This window comes from Megascapheus bottae, chromosome 4, assembly GCF_031878675.1.
Source record: "Megascapheus bottae isolate mThoBot1 chromosome 4, mThoBot2.hap1, whole genome shotgun sequence".
Taxonomy (NCBI): Eukaryota; Metazoa; Chordata; class Mammalia; order Rodentia; family Geomyidae; genus Megascapheus; species Megascapheus bottae.
The window spans coordinates 55,664,100-55,678,078 of record NC_143512.1 but is presented as its reverse complement, the minus strand read 5'-3'; the positions used below and the strand labels follow the sequence as shown (position 1 = coordinate 55,678,078).

The window sequence follows — 13,979 nt, the reverse complement described above, 5'->3', positions numbered from 1 at the left end:
TGAGGCCCTAAGTTCAAACTCCAGCTCTTGGAGGGGGGGGGGCTTTGTTTGAAAGAATATCACTGTAATAGTCAGAAACCCCTGTGCATCTATCTCTAGGAGCCAATACATGTTCCACTCTACTAGGGGGTTCCAGCCTCATACTCAGTGTGACAGAGCAGAGCAGCTAGCCCACTCAGTGACATGCATCATAGATATTTAGCACACTGGGGAGGAGAGGAATGCTGTCCTCAAGACAAGTGTCCTGAGAGTCCAGGAACCAGCGTGGTTACCTGTATAGAGTCATGCTAATACCAGAACCAAAGGCAGCACTTGCATGGTCTCTCCTGGCTACATGCCACATTTGAGTGCTGGTTCCTCTCCATCACGGCTGAGCCCATGGCCTAGGATACATTGCTGCTCTGATCCCATGCTACTTCTGGGTACACACACTCCATGACGCCTGGCTGCTGGTGCCACCATCACTGCCCTGTCCCCTGCCAACTTTTGGCATATATGTTCCTCTCCCCTTAGGCCTAGCGGTGCCATCACCTCAGTTTGGAGTGATCACCCAAGGAGTGGACAACCCATACACTACTGTGCATACCATACTTGTCCTAACCACGGGTCACCTGCGACAGCAGGTCTCTGATTCCTCCAGACCACACACTGAGCCCACAGTCACAGCCGCTCATTCCTCTCTGACGGCACCTGTCTTATACTGTCAGAGTTCCATGCCCCTTAGATTATCATGCATTGTATAAGTTTCCTCTTGTTTCTATAACAACATACCACTCATTTAATATCTAAAAGATCAGTAGTCTGAAGTAAGTCTCATTGAACTAAACTCAAGGAAGGCCTGCCTTCTTTCCTTGCCTTTCCAGATACTGGGGGCGACCTCCATGACTTAGTTTGTCTCCAACCCCTCAGCCAACAACCACATCACTCTGACCTCTGCTTCTTTAGTCATGTCTCCTCTGAACCTGATACTCCTGTCTACTATAAAAATCCTTGCAATTATAGTTTAATATCAGTTAGGGAGTTCAGGATAATCTGTGCATATCAAAAGTCCAAATATAGTTGTGTCTGTGAAATCCCTTTCTAGTGTTGGCACTTTTCTAGATAGCAATAACAATAATGTACTGAGATCCTATAAGAAGGTAGTAAAAATTACAAATATTAAATAGAAATATTGGAATACTGAGTTATTGATAATGTGGCCCAGTGCTATGTGTGCTTACTTTGAGGAAGTAACAAGTGACAGTACTACTGATCCCACAAATAGAATTAAACAAGGCAAATATGCTAACGAAGGGTGGGGATTATGGCCTAGTGGTAGAGTGCTTGCCTAGATTGCATGAACCCTTGGGTTCAATACCTTAGTACCACATATACAGAAAAAGCTGAAAGTGGTGCTGTGACTCAAGTGGTAGACTGCTAGCCTTGAAAAAAGCTCAAGGACAGTGCCCAGGCTCTGACTTCAAGCCCCAGGACTAGCCAAAAAAAATGCTGATGATATTTTTTACAGAAGCAATATCTTTTGCTAGACAAGGATGGCTTTCTATTATGGTACCCACAAAGCTGACCATACATCAGCCTGTTCTTTCAAGAACTGAAAGCAAAGATCACTGAAGCAGAGCAAAGATCAGTGAAGCTATTTGAAAAAACATTCTTTCAAGTGCTTCAAAGTAGATGTTTGATAAGACTTCAGTACATAATATTTGTCATACAACCAAAGCAAAGAAGGAAGAACAGGAAAATTTCATGCAATTACTGCCAGTGTGTTGTATTCCATACTCAATAAGGCTCTTAATCCTCATTCTTTACCCTTAGAGGGATGTCTAGCCCATTGGCTCTCACACAAATTAATTGCAAGGGATGGGAGAAATGGAGGGTCATGAGCAGGGAAGGATGGAAAATGAGTGCTCACTGAATGTTCCTCACTACTAAGGCAATCGGTAGTACACTGTACTTCAAGTCTTTCTGAAGAAGTTATTATCATGATGATTTTACAGTTGCAAAATCAAGACCCAGAGAAGTCATTTACTCAAAGACTCTTTGACAACGTGACAGAGCACAGAGCCCTGGTCTATCTGTCTTCTGCGCCCTGGGTTTCCTTCACCCTACACTAACCATTACTGGCTTTCCGCCAGTGACCTGCCCTTATCCTCTGGGATCTCCCTGTCCTGCAGCTCACACCTTCCCTGCAAAGCCCAGGTCACAGCAGTTCCAGCCCTCAGTCCTTTGTCCAATCCACCCTGAGAACCAGACAGGAAGAGGAAGGTGAGGGGACGGAGAAGACTCAAGAAGAAGAAGATGAGGCAGGTGCAGACACAAGTCCATCTGCCCAACCCCAAGCAGGGGAAGGGTGAGGAGTCCTCTGAGCCCCGGTGAGCAGTGCTGGGCCGATGTGTGATTTAGACTGCATTCTCGAAAACTCAGTCTCTCGAACTGCATTCACTTCCAAAGACACATGGCTCCTAGACGCCTGTAATCCCAGCTACTCAGGAGGCTGAGATCTGAGGATGGCAGCTCGAATCCGGCATGGACAGGAAAAGTCCTATTAATCACCAAAAAGCTGAAGGCGGCATAGTTAGGAGACAGTGCCCAGGCTCTGAGTTCAAGGCCCAGTACTGACATACAAACATGTACAAGGCATCCATGCGTATGCCGTGTGGTCATGAAAACACAGGAACATTCTGAATGAGTTCTCAGTAATCTTTAAAAACACCACGGCAAAAGAGGGCTTGTTCCTAACTGGGCTCAGCAATGTTACCCTCCTGTGTGGAGGGGGTGTCGTTGGGGACAAAGCCTGTGACCCAAGAATGTGAAGACACTCGGCCCCCTAAAGCCCTGGGGCCACGTGCGCCCAGGGAGGGCGGGCGGCCAGAGCCCAGTGGGGACACCGCTAACCGAGCACTGGAAGGAAGGGCGGACGGCAGGGGTCCGGCCCTCGTTCCGGGACTCGCAGGCCCACTTTAAACCTCGAGTCCTCAGGGCAGACGGCGCCAAGGAGAGGAACAGGCCGGGCTGGGCCGCCGGGGAGCGCGGCCCGGCCGGAGGGGTGGCGCGGGGCGGTGGAAGTCTTTCCTGCCCTCCGGGGTGCCGGCCCAGCCTGGTGTGGCCCCGGGTCATCGGGGCACGGAAGTCGGGGCCCCGGCTCCACGCCCTCCGAGGGACGGCGCGCGGCGGGCTAGCGGCGGGGAGGAGGAGTTGGGGCGCTACCTTCGAGCGCCCCGCGCGCCCCGCAGAGCCCCAGGCAGGCGGCGAGCTGGACCAGGCCGCGGGCCCCGAGTGGCCCCATCCCGCCGCCGCGGCCCCGCGCTCGCTCGCTCGCTCGCCCCCTCCCGGGCCCTGGCCGAGCTACCTGCGCCGCCCCTCCCGGAGTGGGGAGGGGGCTGGATGGGGCGGGGAGCGCCCGGCGCCACCAACGGCTGTCGATCCCCACTCCCCCACTGTCGGCGCCCGGCCCCGCGCGGGGATACGCGGGGCGGAACGGCCTGTCCCCTCGGCCCCCGCCCACCGGGACCCGGGCGGAGCGGGGGGAGGGGGTGCGCGGCGGGGGGCGCAGAGGGCGCCTGGGCCTGGTGAGAGCTCGGTGTGTGCACCTGTGAGCAGGCCTGCTCATTCCTCCATTGCCACCTTGTGACAATGACACAAGGTGATCATCCTGTGTCCTAGACCACCCAGGTCTGAGGCTGCCTCTGGTAAAATAAATAAACTAAATAAATAAAAATGGACTTAAACAGGGCCTGAAGAGCTGGCTCCGCAAAGAAGAGCCCAGGACCTTCCAGAACCAGCTTCCCTGAGCCTCATTTCTTCTGCCGGGTTTCTCTGTGACATTCGTTAGTCACAAGGCCAAGCCAAGTGCTACTGGAACCATCAAGAGTAGTGTTCCTAATAAAACAAATAATGACCTCATTTCCCCTTGGTTTCCTATTTTAGTTCTGTAATAAAGGGTTTGTCGAGCGTGAAGTCCCATTTTGCCCTTTTCTTCAGCCAAGAAGGCATACTTTGTCTATCTAACAGCCCCCCACCCTCCTTCCTTAGGGGAGCTGCTTTCTACTGCCCTTCCCCACACAGGGGTGGGGGCCTCAGCTTTCAGGACCAGCAGGCAGGGATGAGGGGATTCCCTTGCTGAATCCCCAGTGGATGCTTCTTGCATACATGTTTGTGAATATGTGTTGGATAAGTGTGATTGGGAAGAGAGAAGGGATCCCACAGCTGATCCAAGCAAAGCCAGTCAGTTCCAATGTGAAGAATTCCAGAGAAAGTTTCCCAAGAAAGAGGATCTTCTCCTCACTGGAAGGGAAGTAGGGAGGATTTTGGAAGCCATGCTCCCTGCCTTTTCATAGAAGTGAAGACACACTAGCTAAGGCAGTGGACATAAGGAAGGTTTGTGGCACCAGCCTGATATTTATCATCTTCACTCATCCCTGAGACCTTCCTCTACCTTAATTTTTCTCAGAAATTTCTTCACATGACTCATTGGAGTCCTCTTTTAGCCTAAGATAGCTCAAGTTGAATTCCAACCTTGTAATAATTCAACTTCTTGTCCAAGCATGATTTAATGAACTTTGGTTTGCATGCTGGGGGTATGTTAATCACATTGCTTTCAGCATGATAAAATACCTAAGAAATACAACTTACAGGAAGAAAGGTTTATTTGACTGATGCTACAGAGATTTAAGTCCATGATTATTCATTCCATAACACACACACACACACACACACACACACACACACAAACCTGTTTGAAGCGCAGGATAAAGGAAAGCTGATCATCTTGTGGCTGCCAAGAAACAGAAAAGGTATGAGAAGAAGAGTCCCAGAATAGATTTGCCCTTCAGTGGTAACACCTCCCAAGTACTTCTTCCAACTACATCCCAACCACTGAGAGTCCATTCAGCTATGGATTCATGAATAAATTGGTACATTGATGAAGCCCGAGCCCTCATGATCCAGTCTTCTCTCAGGATGTCAGCAATGGAAACCTTTACCATGTGGGTCTTTGAGGAGACACTTTACATGCAAGCCATAACAACAGGCTATATATTTGCAAGCCTTAAGACCAGCAGCAGACATCCAACAAAGAACTCTAGTGTAACTGTCAAGCACATTCTCATCCTCAGTTGGGATTCCTGTAGCATTTACGCACTTTTTCCTCCCAGTAAGATTGTCTGAAGTCCTAAAAATAGAGCCAGAAGAAGGCAGAGTTCTTGGTTTTGTGCCTAATATAAATGAGTCCAGCTTTCTCATTCTATGCAATTCCTTCTTCCTCTCTGGATCACAGGACAGTTGCAGAGGTAAGCGTGGGAGACCAACTAAAAATAATTAGCTTTTATTTCAAACATCATGCAAACTTTTGCTCTCAGCATCCTTAGTTTTCTGCTATTAATGGCTTGGCAGAAACCAAACACAAATTGGACTTCTGTTTCTTCCTTCTTAAAATGTGGAGCTAGGGGGCCAGGAGTTTGGCCTAGTGGTAGAGTGCTTGACTAGCATGCACAAAGACGAAGACCCAGGTTCGATTCCTCGGTACCATGTGCATAGAAAAAAAAAAAGCTGGAAGTGGTGCTGAGGCCCAAGTGGTAGAGCTCTAGCCTTGAGAAAGTCAAAGGATAGGACTCAGGCCCTGAGCTCAAGCCCAGGACTGGCAAAAAAACCCCAAAAAAGTGGAGATCACACCAAACCTTTTTAAAGATATATATATATATATGGATTATATATTATACAATATATACAAGCATATATATTATATATTGCATTATATATTGCTATTGTAAAGGTGATGTATGGAGGAGTTACAGTTACTCCTTCCTATGTTTCTCTCAGCTTCTCTCTCCTGTTCCCACCTACAATTTGAATACTTCATTTTCAACATAGTGTCTCCTTCATTGCTGTATTTCTTTACTCTTTGCCTCACCCTTTCTGTGTCCCCTTATTCTCCCCCCAAAATATAAGCACCCAACCTTTACAATCTCTCAAGATTTAACATTCTAAATTTTGCATTTGGAATGGGAGTTGAGAAGCACAGAAGTTAGCCAGACTGACTCTGTCCTACCAAACACTTGAATGTGTAGATGCAGTAGAGTCTGCCTAAGGCAGAGAGCCTGGTTTACCTCAAAATGATTCATGATAAAGATTCATCACATGTGGTTGCTCCTGGGAGCAAAACCATTCCATGAGGCTCTTCTACCAACCCCCAAGCATCACTGGCTGGGCACATGCTCCTGAGAATAAGCCATCTCTTATTTTTCCTGGAGGACAAAGGATGTTTCCACTTTCCTAAACGCTACTCGTGTTGTCTATATTGGCAGTCTCTAGCATCCTCCAACACCCCCACAATAGTAGCTGACTTTCTTGGGGTGGAAGAACCTGGAGCAGGAGGGTATGAACCATAACTCTGAGCTTAGGTATGTGAACAGTCTCATTTGCCCCACCAGTTCATTTCTTCCCCTACAAAATAAAGATTGATTAAATGATCTGTAAAATCCCTTCTGGCTCAGCATTTTAGCATTCTAATTAGTTACTGCTGTTATTGGGACAGTTTTTCCATTTAAATTGAGCCCTTTTAATTAGCCCACAAGGAAGTGTGATATGTTTGGATTTCTTTCCACAGACCAAAGCAATAATTGCTAATAAATTTGGAGCTTTTAATTTAGAAAAATCATTCAAAGTGTCAAAAATAAAACAACTAGGAATTGTATCCTCTGCAGAGTCAACTTGCTCTGTTTCTAAAAATTACTTCTAATTTATCACTAAAATGTTCAAAGATGGGATGTGATCTCTAGCTAATTACCATAGCAGATAAGATGACTCTAGAATGAGACACTGAGATCCTCCATCTTAAGGGGAAATCCATTGTTTATGGTGGCAAATTTAAGACTATTTCTTTATAGTCCCAAGTCAGGAAATCTACCCCCCTAAGAGTCAGATTCTAATAGAAGCACCAACTACAGAAATTACTCCATTCAGATACTGGCCCAATTCCTGTTCATAAATGAAGGTACCAATGTCAGAGAATACATGCAGGGATATGCAAACAATCAGTGAACTCTTCTACATGCAAAATGTATACAAAATATGCCACGGGGCATGCTAAGATCAATTGGATCACCTGCCTTCAAGAAAGTTGCAGTATTAAGAGGGGTTTAAGACACATACAGGAACAATTTCAATTAAGGTGAATTTGAAATCAGGTCAGGTCAAGCCTCCAAGTCCAACTTTCTTTTTTTTCCATATATTTTTGCTGTAATTAATAGAAGGGTTACATTGTATTCACCAGATAGAAGGTGCATTACTTCACATACATTGATACCCTTTCTCATCTCTTGGTCCCCATTTCCCTCTTCCACCCTCACCCCTCATCTTGTTTTCCCCCCTTCCCTATCCAATTTCAAATAGCCAGATAAACATATACACAATATATCAGATAGCAAGGTGAAATACTGTAAAAATATGAGATAACCAAGAGACAGCAAAAGAGATGAAAGATAACATAGTACATTAAAGACAACAATCATTCATTATATGGCTTTTGTTTCTATATACTGGAGGTCCTTTCATTTAGTGTCATACTACATGGCCTTATGTACCTAGGTTTTGTTCTTTTTTTCCATATATTTTTATTGTAATTAATAGAAGGATTACATTATATCACCAGATAGAAGATGCATTACTTCACAAACATTGATACACTTTCTCATGTCTTGGTCCCCATTTCCCTCCCCCACCCCACCCCTCATCTTGTTTTCCCCCTTTCCCTATCCAATTTCAAATAACCAAATATGCATATATACAATATATCAGATAACAAGGTGAACTATTGTAACAATATGAGATAACCAAGGGACAGCAAAAGAGATGAGAGATAACATAGTACATTAAGGACAACAATCACTCATTATATGGTTTTTGTTTCTATATCCTGGAGGTCCTTTCATTTAGCATCATTGTATATGGTCTTATGTATCTAGGTTTTATGCTATTGTAAATCTCTGCTAGGAGAGCCCAAGGTTTCTACTGATTATGACAAATGAGAGAAACCTTTGAGCCTATGTTCCTTTGAGTCTAGCTTACTTCACTTAATATGATTTTTTTCTAAGTCTTTCCATTTCCTTACAAATGAGGAGATGTCATTCTTTCTGACAGCAGCATAGAATTCCATTGTGTACAAATACTACATCTTGTTGATCCACTCATCAACTGAGGGGCATCTGGGTTGGTTCCATGTCTTTGCTATGGTAAATAGTGCTGCAATGAACATTGTTGTAGTAGTGGATTTAGTATGTCCTTGTTTCTGGACATTTGGGTAAATGCCTAGTAGTGGAATTGCTGGGTCATAGGGGAGCTCTATGTTTAGTCTTTTGAGGAACTGCCATACTGCTTTCCATAGTGGTTGAATGAGTTTGCACTCCCACCAACAGTGTAGCATTGATCCCTCCTGGCCACATCCCCTCCAGCATCTGTTGTCATAAGTTTTCCCGATCCTGGCCATTCTAACTGGAGTGAGGTGGAATCTTAGAGTTGTTTTGATTTGCATTTCTTTTATGGCCAGAGATGTCGAGCATTTCTTCATGTGTCTATAGGCCATTCTTATTTCTTCTTCGGAGAAGACTCTCTTTGGCCCATCTTTTAATGGGATGGTTGTTTCTTTGGAGATTAGTTTTGGAGTGATTCAATTTTTTGAGCTGTTGATATATTTTAGATATGAGACCTTTGTCCATTGTATGGTTAGTGAAGATCTTCTCCCACTCTCTAGGCTTTCTAGTTAATTTGCTAGCTATGTCCTTTGCCATACAGAAGCTCTGCAGTCTAATGCAGTCCCACTTATCCAGACTTTCTCTGATTTCTTGTGCTTCTTGGTCCTTATTAAGAAAGTTTTGACCTGTGCCAAGGAGGCCTAGTGTATCTCCTATTCCTTCTTGTAAGTTTTCAGTGTGTTGGCTTTCACCTCGAGGTCTCTGATCTATTTGGAGTTAATCCTGGTATAGGGTGACAAAGAAGGATCCAACTTTAGTTTTTTGCATGTGCTTAACCAGTTCTGCCAGCACCACTTGTTGAAGAGGCTGTCTTTCTTCCATTTTATTTTTTTGCTTCTTTACCAAAGATCAGGTGGCCATAGGTCTGTGGGTTAATATCTGGGTCCTTAGTTCTATTCCATTGGTCTTCAGGCCTGTTCTTGTGCCAGTACCAAGCTGTTTTGGTTATTATAGCTCTCTAATCGAGTCTAAAGGTTGGTATTGAAATTCCTCCTGGGCTGTTCTTTCTGCTAAGAATTGTTTTTGCTTTACAGGGTCTTTTGTTATTCCATATGAAATTTTGGATTGCCTCTTCTATTTCTTTAAAGAATGCAATTCCCAGCGTTCTGTAGAACTGTCCAAACCAGTATGGGGGGCACTATATCCCCTCTTTACACTACCTTTATTATAAAAAATTTAAAAAGAATTGCTCAAAACACAGATCATTGATGTGAGTGGCTTGCTCTGTCATGTCAGGTTTGCATGACCTGATGTGACTGGACCAGGATGGATTGCTGCAGGATGTGCCAAAGCTGATTCCTTCTCAAAACTTTCAACTTAGAAACAAGAACAATGCAAAGACTTGATGGCATTCAAAGACTAGTAAGTTTTGTGGAGAAGACATCTTCATTATCAGCAGCTGAGACCCATGCCCACCCAGCTTGTTCAGGAACATTAACCAGTAACCAGCAGAGAATGCCCTGTGTCTCCTGTTTTCGTCGATGTTGTATCACTGTGACAAATACCCAAGAAAATAACTTAAATAAGGAGAATTAATTTCTGTTCATACTAGTGTTGATGGATCAGTTGTTGTGGGCCTGAGACAAGAAAGAATATCATTGTGGCAGAAGCATGTAGCAGAGACTCCTTACCTCCAGGCAACTGGGCTTCCTCTTTCTTCTTTAATTTCATATGTGCCCTGCCTGTTGGATGATGCTTCCCATGTTTATAGGCCCTCCCTTTTTAGTTAATCATATCTGGAAACATCTTCACAGACACACCAGAGATGTACTTACCTACATCTTCTAGGCTTATCTCAAACCAGTCAAAGTGATAATCAAGATTGCAATCAAAGGCCATCTCTTTGCTAAGAGAAGATGGGTACCAAACCCCAGAGAAACAGCAATTATACAGCACAGAGTACAGGCAATAGTTATCTTTGGCTTTGTCATCCCCAGAAAACCCAGTGTACTTCCCTGAATTTTGTTTCCATGAAACACTTCCTGAGGTCTTCCAAACGCACACTTTACTAGAGTTGCTATATGACGCTGACTCCATAAGTTCAAATGTGCATGCATTATGACTTTCTCTGTTTTTTCCAAAACTCAGCTTGAGTTTTGTTTTGATCTCCCCATGTGCTGTGTATACAAAATTACATCTCAGGAGATTCTCACTTGCATGAGAGTTTCTCTCTTACATGCTCCACCACAATCAAATGACATTAAAGTTCCACTGTTCTCAGCAGTGTTAGGATAGATCAGAAAGAAAGGTGCAAGTTGCCAGTTTCCAGATACTCTTTACTGTCCTGCAAGTGGACACAGAGACCACCCTATATGGTCTTGGATGTCAGTGTTGCAGGAGCCATAGAAAAATAGCCACATTCCCAACTGAATGGTCCTATCAGATACTAGTAACATTCTCCATTTTTCCAAAGTCATTTTAAACACTAACCTTAATCCTAACCCTAACTCTCTGGATGTCACCCTGTATGGGAACTCTATAAAATGTGCAATGGGACTAGCTGTCCAAACTTCCCACACAGGCCTTTTCTTTCTTAGAATCTTATTGCTTTCCTAATGCCCAAAAATCTAGATGTGGGGATTGGGCAACTTTTATAATCTTCTTTAAATCCCACTGATGTCCTGACTGGTTGTATCCCCCGACTATTCTGTCCCCCCAAGACATCTTTTTTCTTTAGACCTGCTAAATAGTGGCATGGGCTAAGGCTGAACAGGTCCTCAGGGAAACCAAGTATTAAGCTGGGAGTTTGATTGTTGAAAAGTCAACATGGTCTTGCATGTGCGTTGTGGATTGAGACTTGCATTTGCCACATGAGGAGGCCTGTTCAGGAATGCTAGGAATTCACCCAGAGCCTACCCTACTCCCAGACTGACAAACAAATATTTTGAGTTGGAGCCAGCATCTCTGAGGCAATGGCTGTGACCTAGGTGAAGCACTAATATGTAGAAATACAGTGCCTTCTCAGAAGTCACTGCTGGTTCAGAAATACCAACCTCAGAGAACTTCTATGTTTTCAGTCTCCTGTGAGGTCCTTAAAAAGAAGGAAGTTCTCAGAAGGAAGGAAGGGCCGTGGAAGCCTTCTTGGAGTTTTCTACTAAAGTTAAATTCTCAGTGTTCTGGAAAGAAAGACAAGGATTTCCTCAGAATCTACGTCAAGGATCTGAACTCTTCAAAGAATTCTGCTCTCAGAAAAAGGCACAATGCCTGCTCTGCCAACTACTTCCAGCAACCAGAAAGTTCTGTAGTACTCTGTAAAACACATATAATCCTTTAACTACTATAACTGCGGTAGCCTAGAGACCATGAAGGAAGGGGCTATCTCCAGGCTAGAAGGGGAGCTTTGCCCAGCCCCAAAGAAATATTTTGAGGCAGTTCCTCTGTTTGAAACAGAGAAACATTCTACAAATAGGAAAGCATAAGTATTTCCGGATTTTCCTCAAGATGTGGAAAGAGTCACACTTTTGAGGAATTTCAATCCCAAAAGAGAACACTGAGTGTCTAAGATGAAGACTTTGGGGAACACTAGGTTCCCCCCAAAAGACCCCAGGACTAATAACATGGAAACTGGGGTACTATGAAGGGGAAGGAGCTTGAAAACCACAGGAGTGTCAAAGGAGTTCTTCTCACTTCAGGAACCTAAGGTCAAATTCCGTTTCTCTTCTGGGGCTGGAATACCCAAGGCCAACTTCATATAACAACTACAGAGAGAGGAGGATAGGGATAATGGAGCTGAAGAGATTTCGGGAAATAGCCACATTATTTAAATGGGGCAGTTTTTCAAGTCGTCTCTGTTAGCTCTGACTGCATGAGTCTTGACAGGCTCAGCTCTCAGCTTCACCACTCATATTTGTGAAGTAATTCAACATCTACAAAAAGGGCATAATGTAGTACCACCCTCTACAGGGATGCTGTAAGGTTGAACACGATCATCCCCTGGCATCCCAGCATTTAGACTGTCAGCTATTCCCTGTGCCTTCCTAAAAGACATGAAAAGAACAACTGGAAAAGAACAGAGCTGGGTATGTGGAAATGTACAGGTTTATTTCATTTTAATTATTCTTCCACTTTGCTTGACAAGAACAGAATCTCACTCACCTAGAAACAAAACCATAAATGACGAACAGAAAAGAAGCAAGCACATTTTTTGAGTGTTTGGCAGGACCGTAAAGAGAATGCCAGTGCAGGTGTAAAAGGGTCCAGAGTCAAGAGGCCAGGAAGGCCTGGGGCTTCTTGCTATCCTTCCAGGAACAACAGGAACCATGAGTTCTGAGAAGGGTAGCATCTCAAGAAATCAGAACTGTGTGTCACTTCTCAAGTTTATTTAGGTCATTCCCATCTACTCCACAGTGATTCTCCTATATTAGCAGCATCTCATTATGTGTTCAGATCTCTGCTCATTCTTGAGCTTCTAAGTCTACTGAGGATTGTGAGAGACCATTTATACAAAAATAAAATACACTGAGGGTCAGGCTAAGATCTTATTCTATCACCTCATTGGTAACTGCTCAGTAAGAACCAAGTCCTCACTTGCCACTCAGAGAAGTTGTGAGTTTTGTCCCAGATCACAGGCAAAGGAACATTCTCTCTAATGGATATTTAAGGGGTCCATAGACTGTGGTTTTGCCCCAAAGAGCCCCAACACATTTTTCCAGGTCCACTTACCTGTCAGTGAGGTGTTTGTCTTAGGACCAGCTCTTAAGGAGTTTCAGAACCCTCTTCCCTTTCACCTTTCCCATTCCTAATCTCTTTCTATCTGGAGTAGACTCTACTCTTTCCCTTCTGCTTTCTGCCCAGCCTTGTCTCAGGAAGGGATGCTGTGGGAAGAGATACAATGTATTGTATCTTTTGTGTCCCAAAAAGTGGACACCTTTGTGGAAATGGGATTCCCCAGCCTAAAGGTAACTACTGGTATGAATGGTAAGTGAAGGCGTATCACAAAGAGAAAGATTTAGAGCTGTTATTCAGCCCTTTCTGCTTCCTGAACACTATTGCAGGGACAGCTGGAAGGTTTGCCCTTCAGTGACTTCCAGAATCTAGAATTCAGCATAATAATTTTATCATCTAGAAGCAACCTGAGCTTTGATTTCAGAACACACAGGAACTGGGTCATGGTGTTTTCCTCTCACCAGAAGGCTGGAGATGGGGGGGTCTCTGGTCACTCTAATGCCTTGAGAACAGTTTCTTCTGAGGACAAGGACAGAAGTCAGTTGACAATGGGTTAATAAGGAAATGGAAGATTACTGGCAGTTGATGATATGGTATACATGTGAGGAATTTCACTTCAAAAAACTTTCGTGACTTACCTGGTCATGGCTTCTCATTTTGCTGTCAGTGATGAGTAGTCTGCCACTGGTGGAATGTGAACAATTTTGATATCATATGACTTGGTTCAATTAGGAGGGTCAAGCCACCATCAGCACTTCAAAAACTTTATTCAACAGAAGGTGATTTTGTTCGTTGCTCTCTGGGGTCCCTGTCAAAATGATATTCCATGATGCCTTGCACATTTTGGGTATCATGACTGAACTTTTACAGAGATCTCTCAGCAACAGGACATACAAGGATAGCTTTTAAGTCTTAGCCACCACCATGGAAATTCTCAGAACCTTCTGGCAACTGTGAATCCTCAGCTTCTTTCTAACCTATCTCTCATTCAGCTTCACTCAGAGCTGAATTTTCTCCAGGCTACAGCCCCACCAAGCGATGAGGGGCCCACATAGGCAGATTGGAGTGGGA

At 44.3% G+C, this 13,979-nt stretch overlaps 1 pseudogene; it reads right to left on the bottom strand.

The window, feature by feature from the left end:
* Window positions 1-3,283, bottom strand: part of LOC150064497 (chondroitin sulfate proteoglycan 4-like) — a 52,782-nt pseudogene extending 49,499 nt beyond the window's left edge.
* Window positions 3,284-13,979: the final 10,696 nt, after the last annotated feature.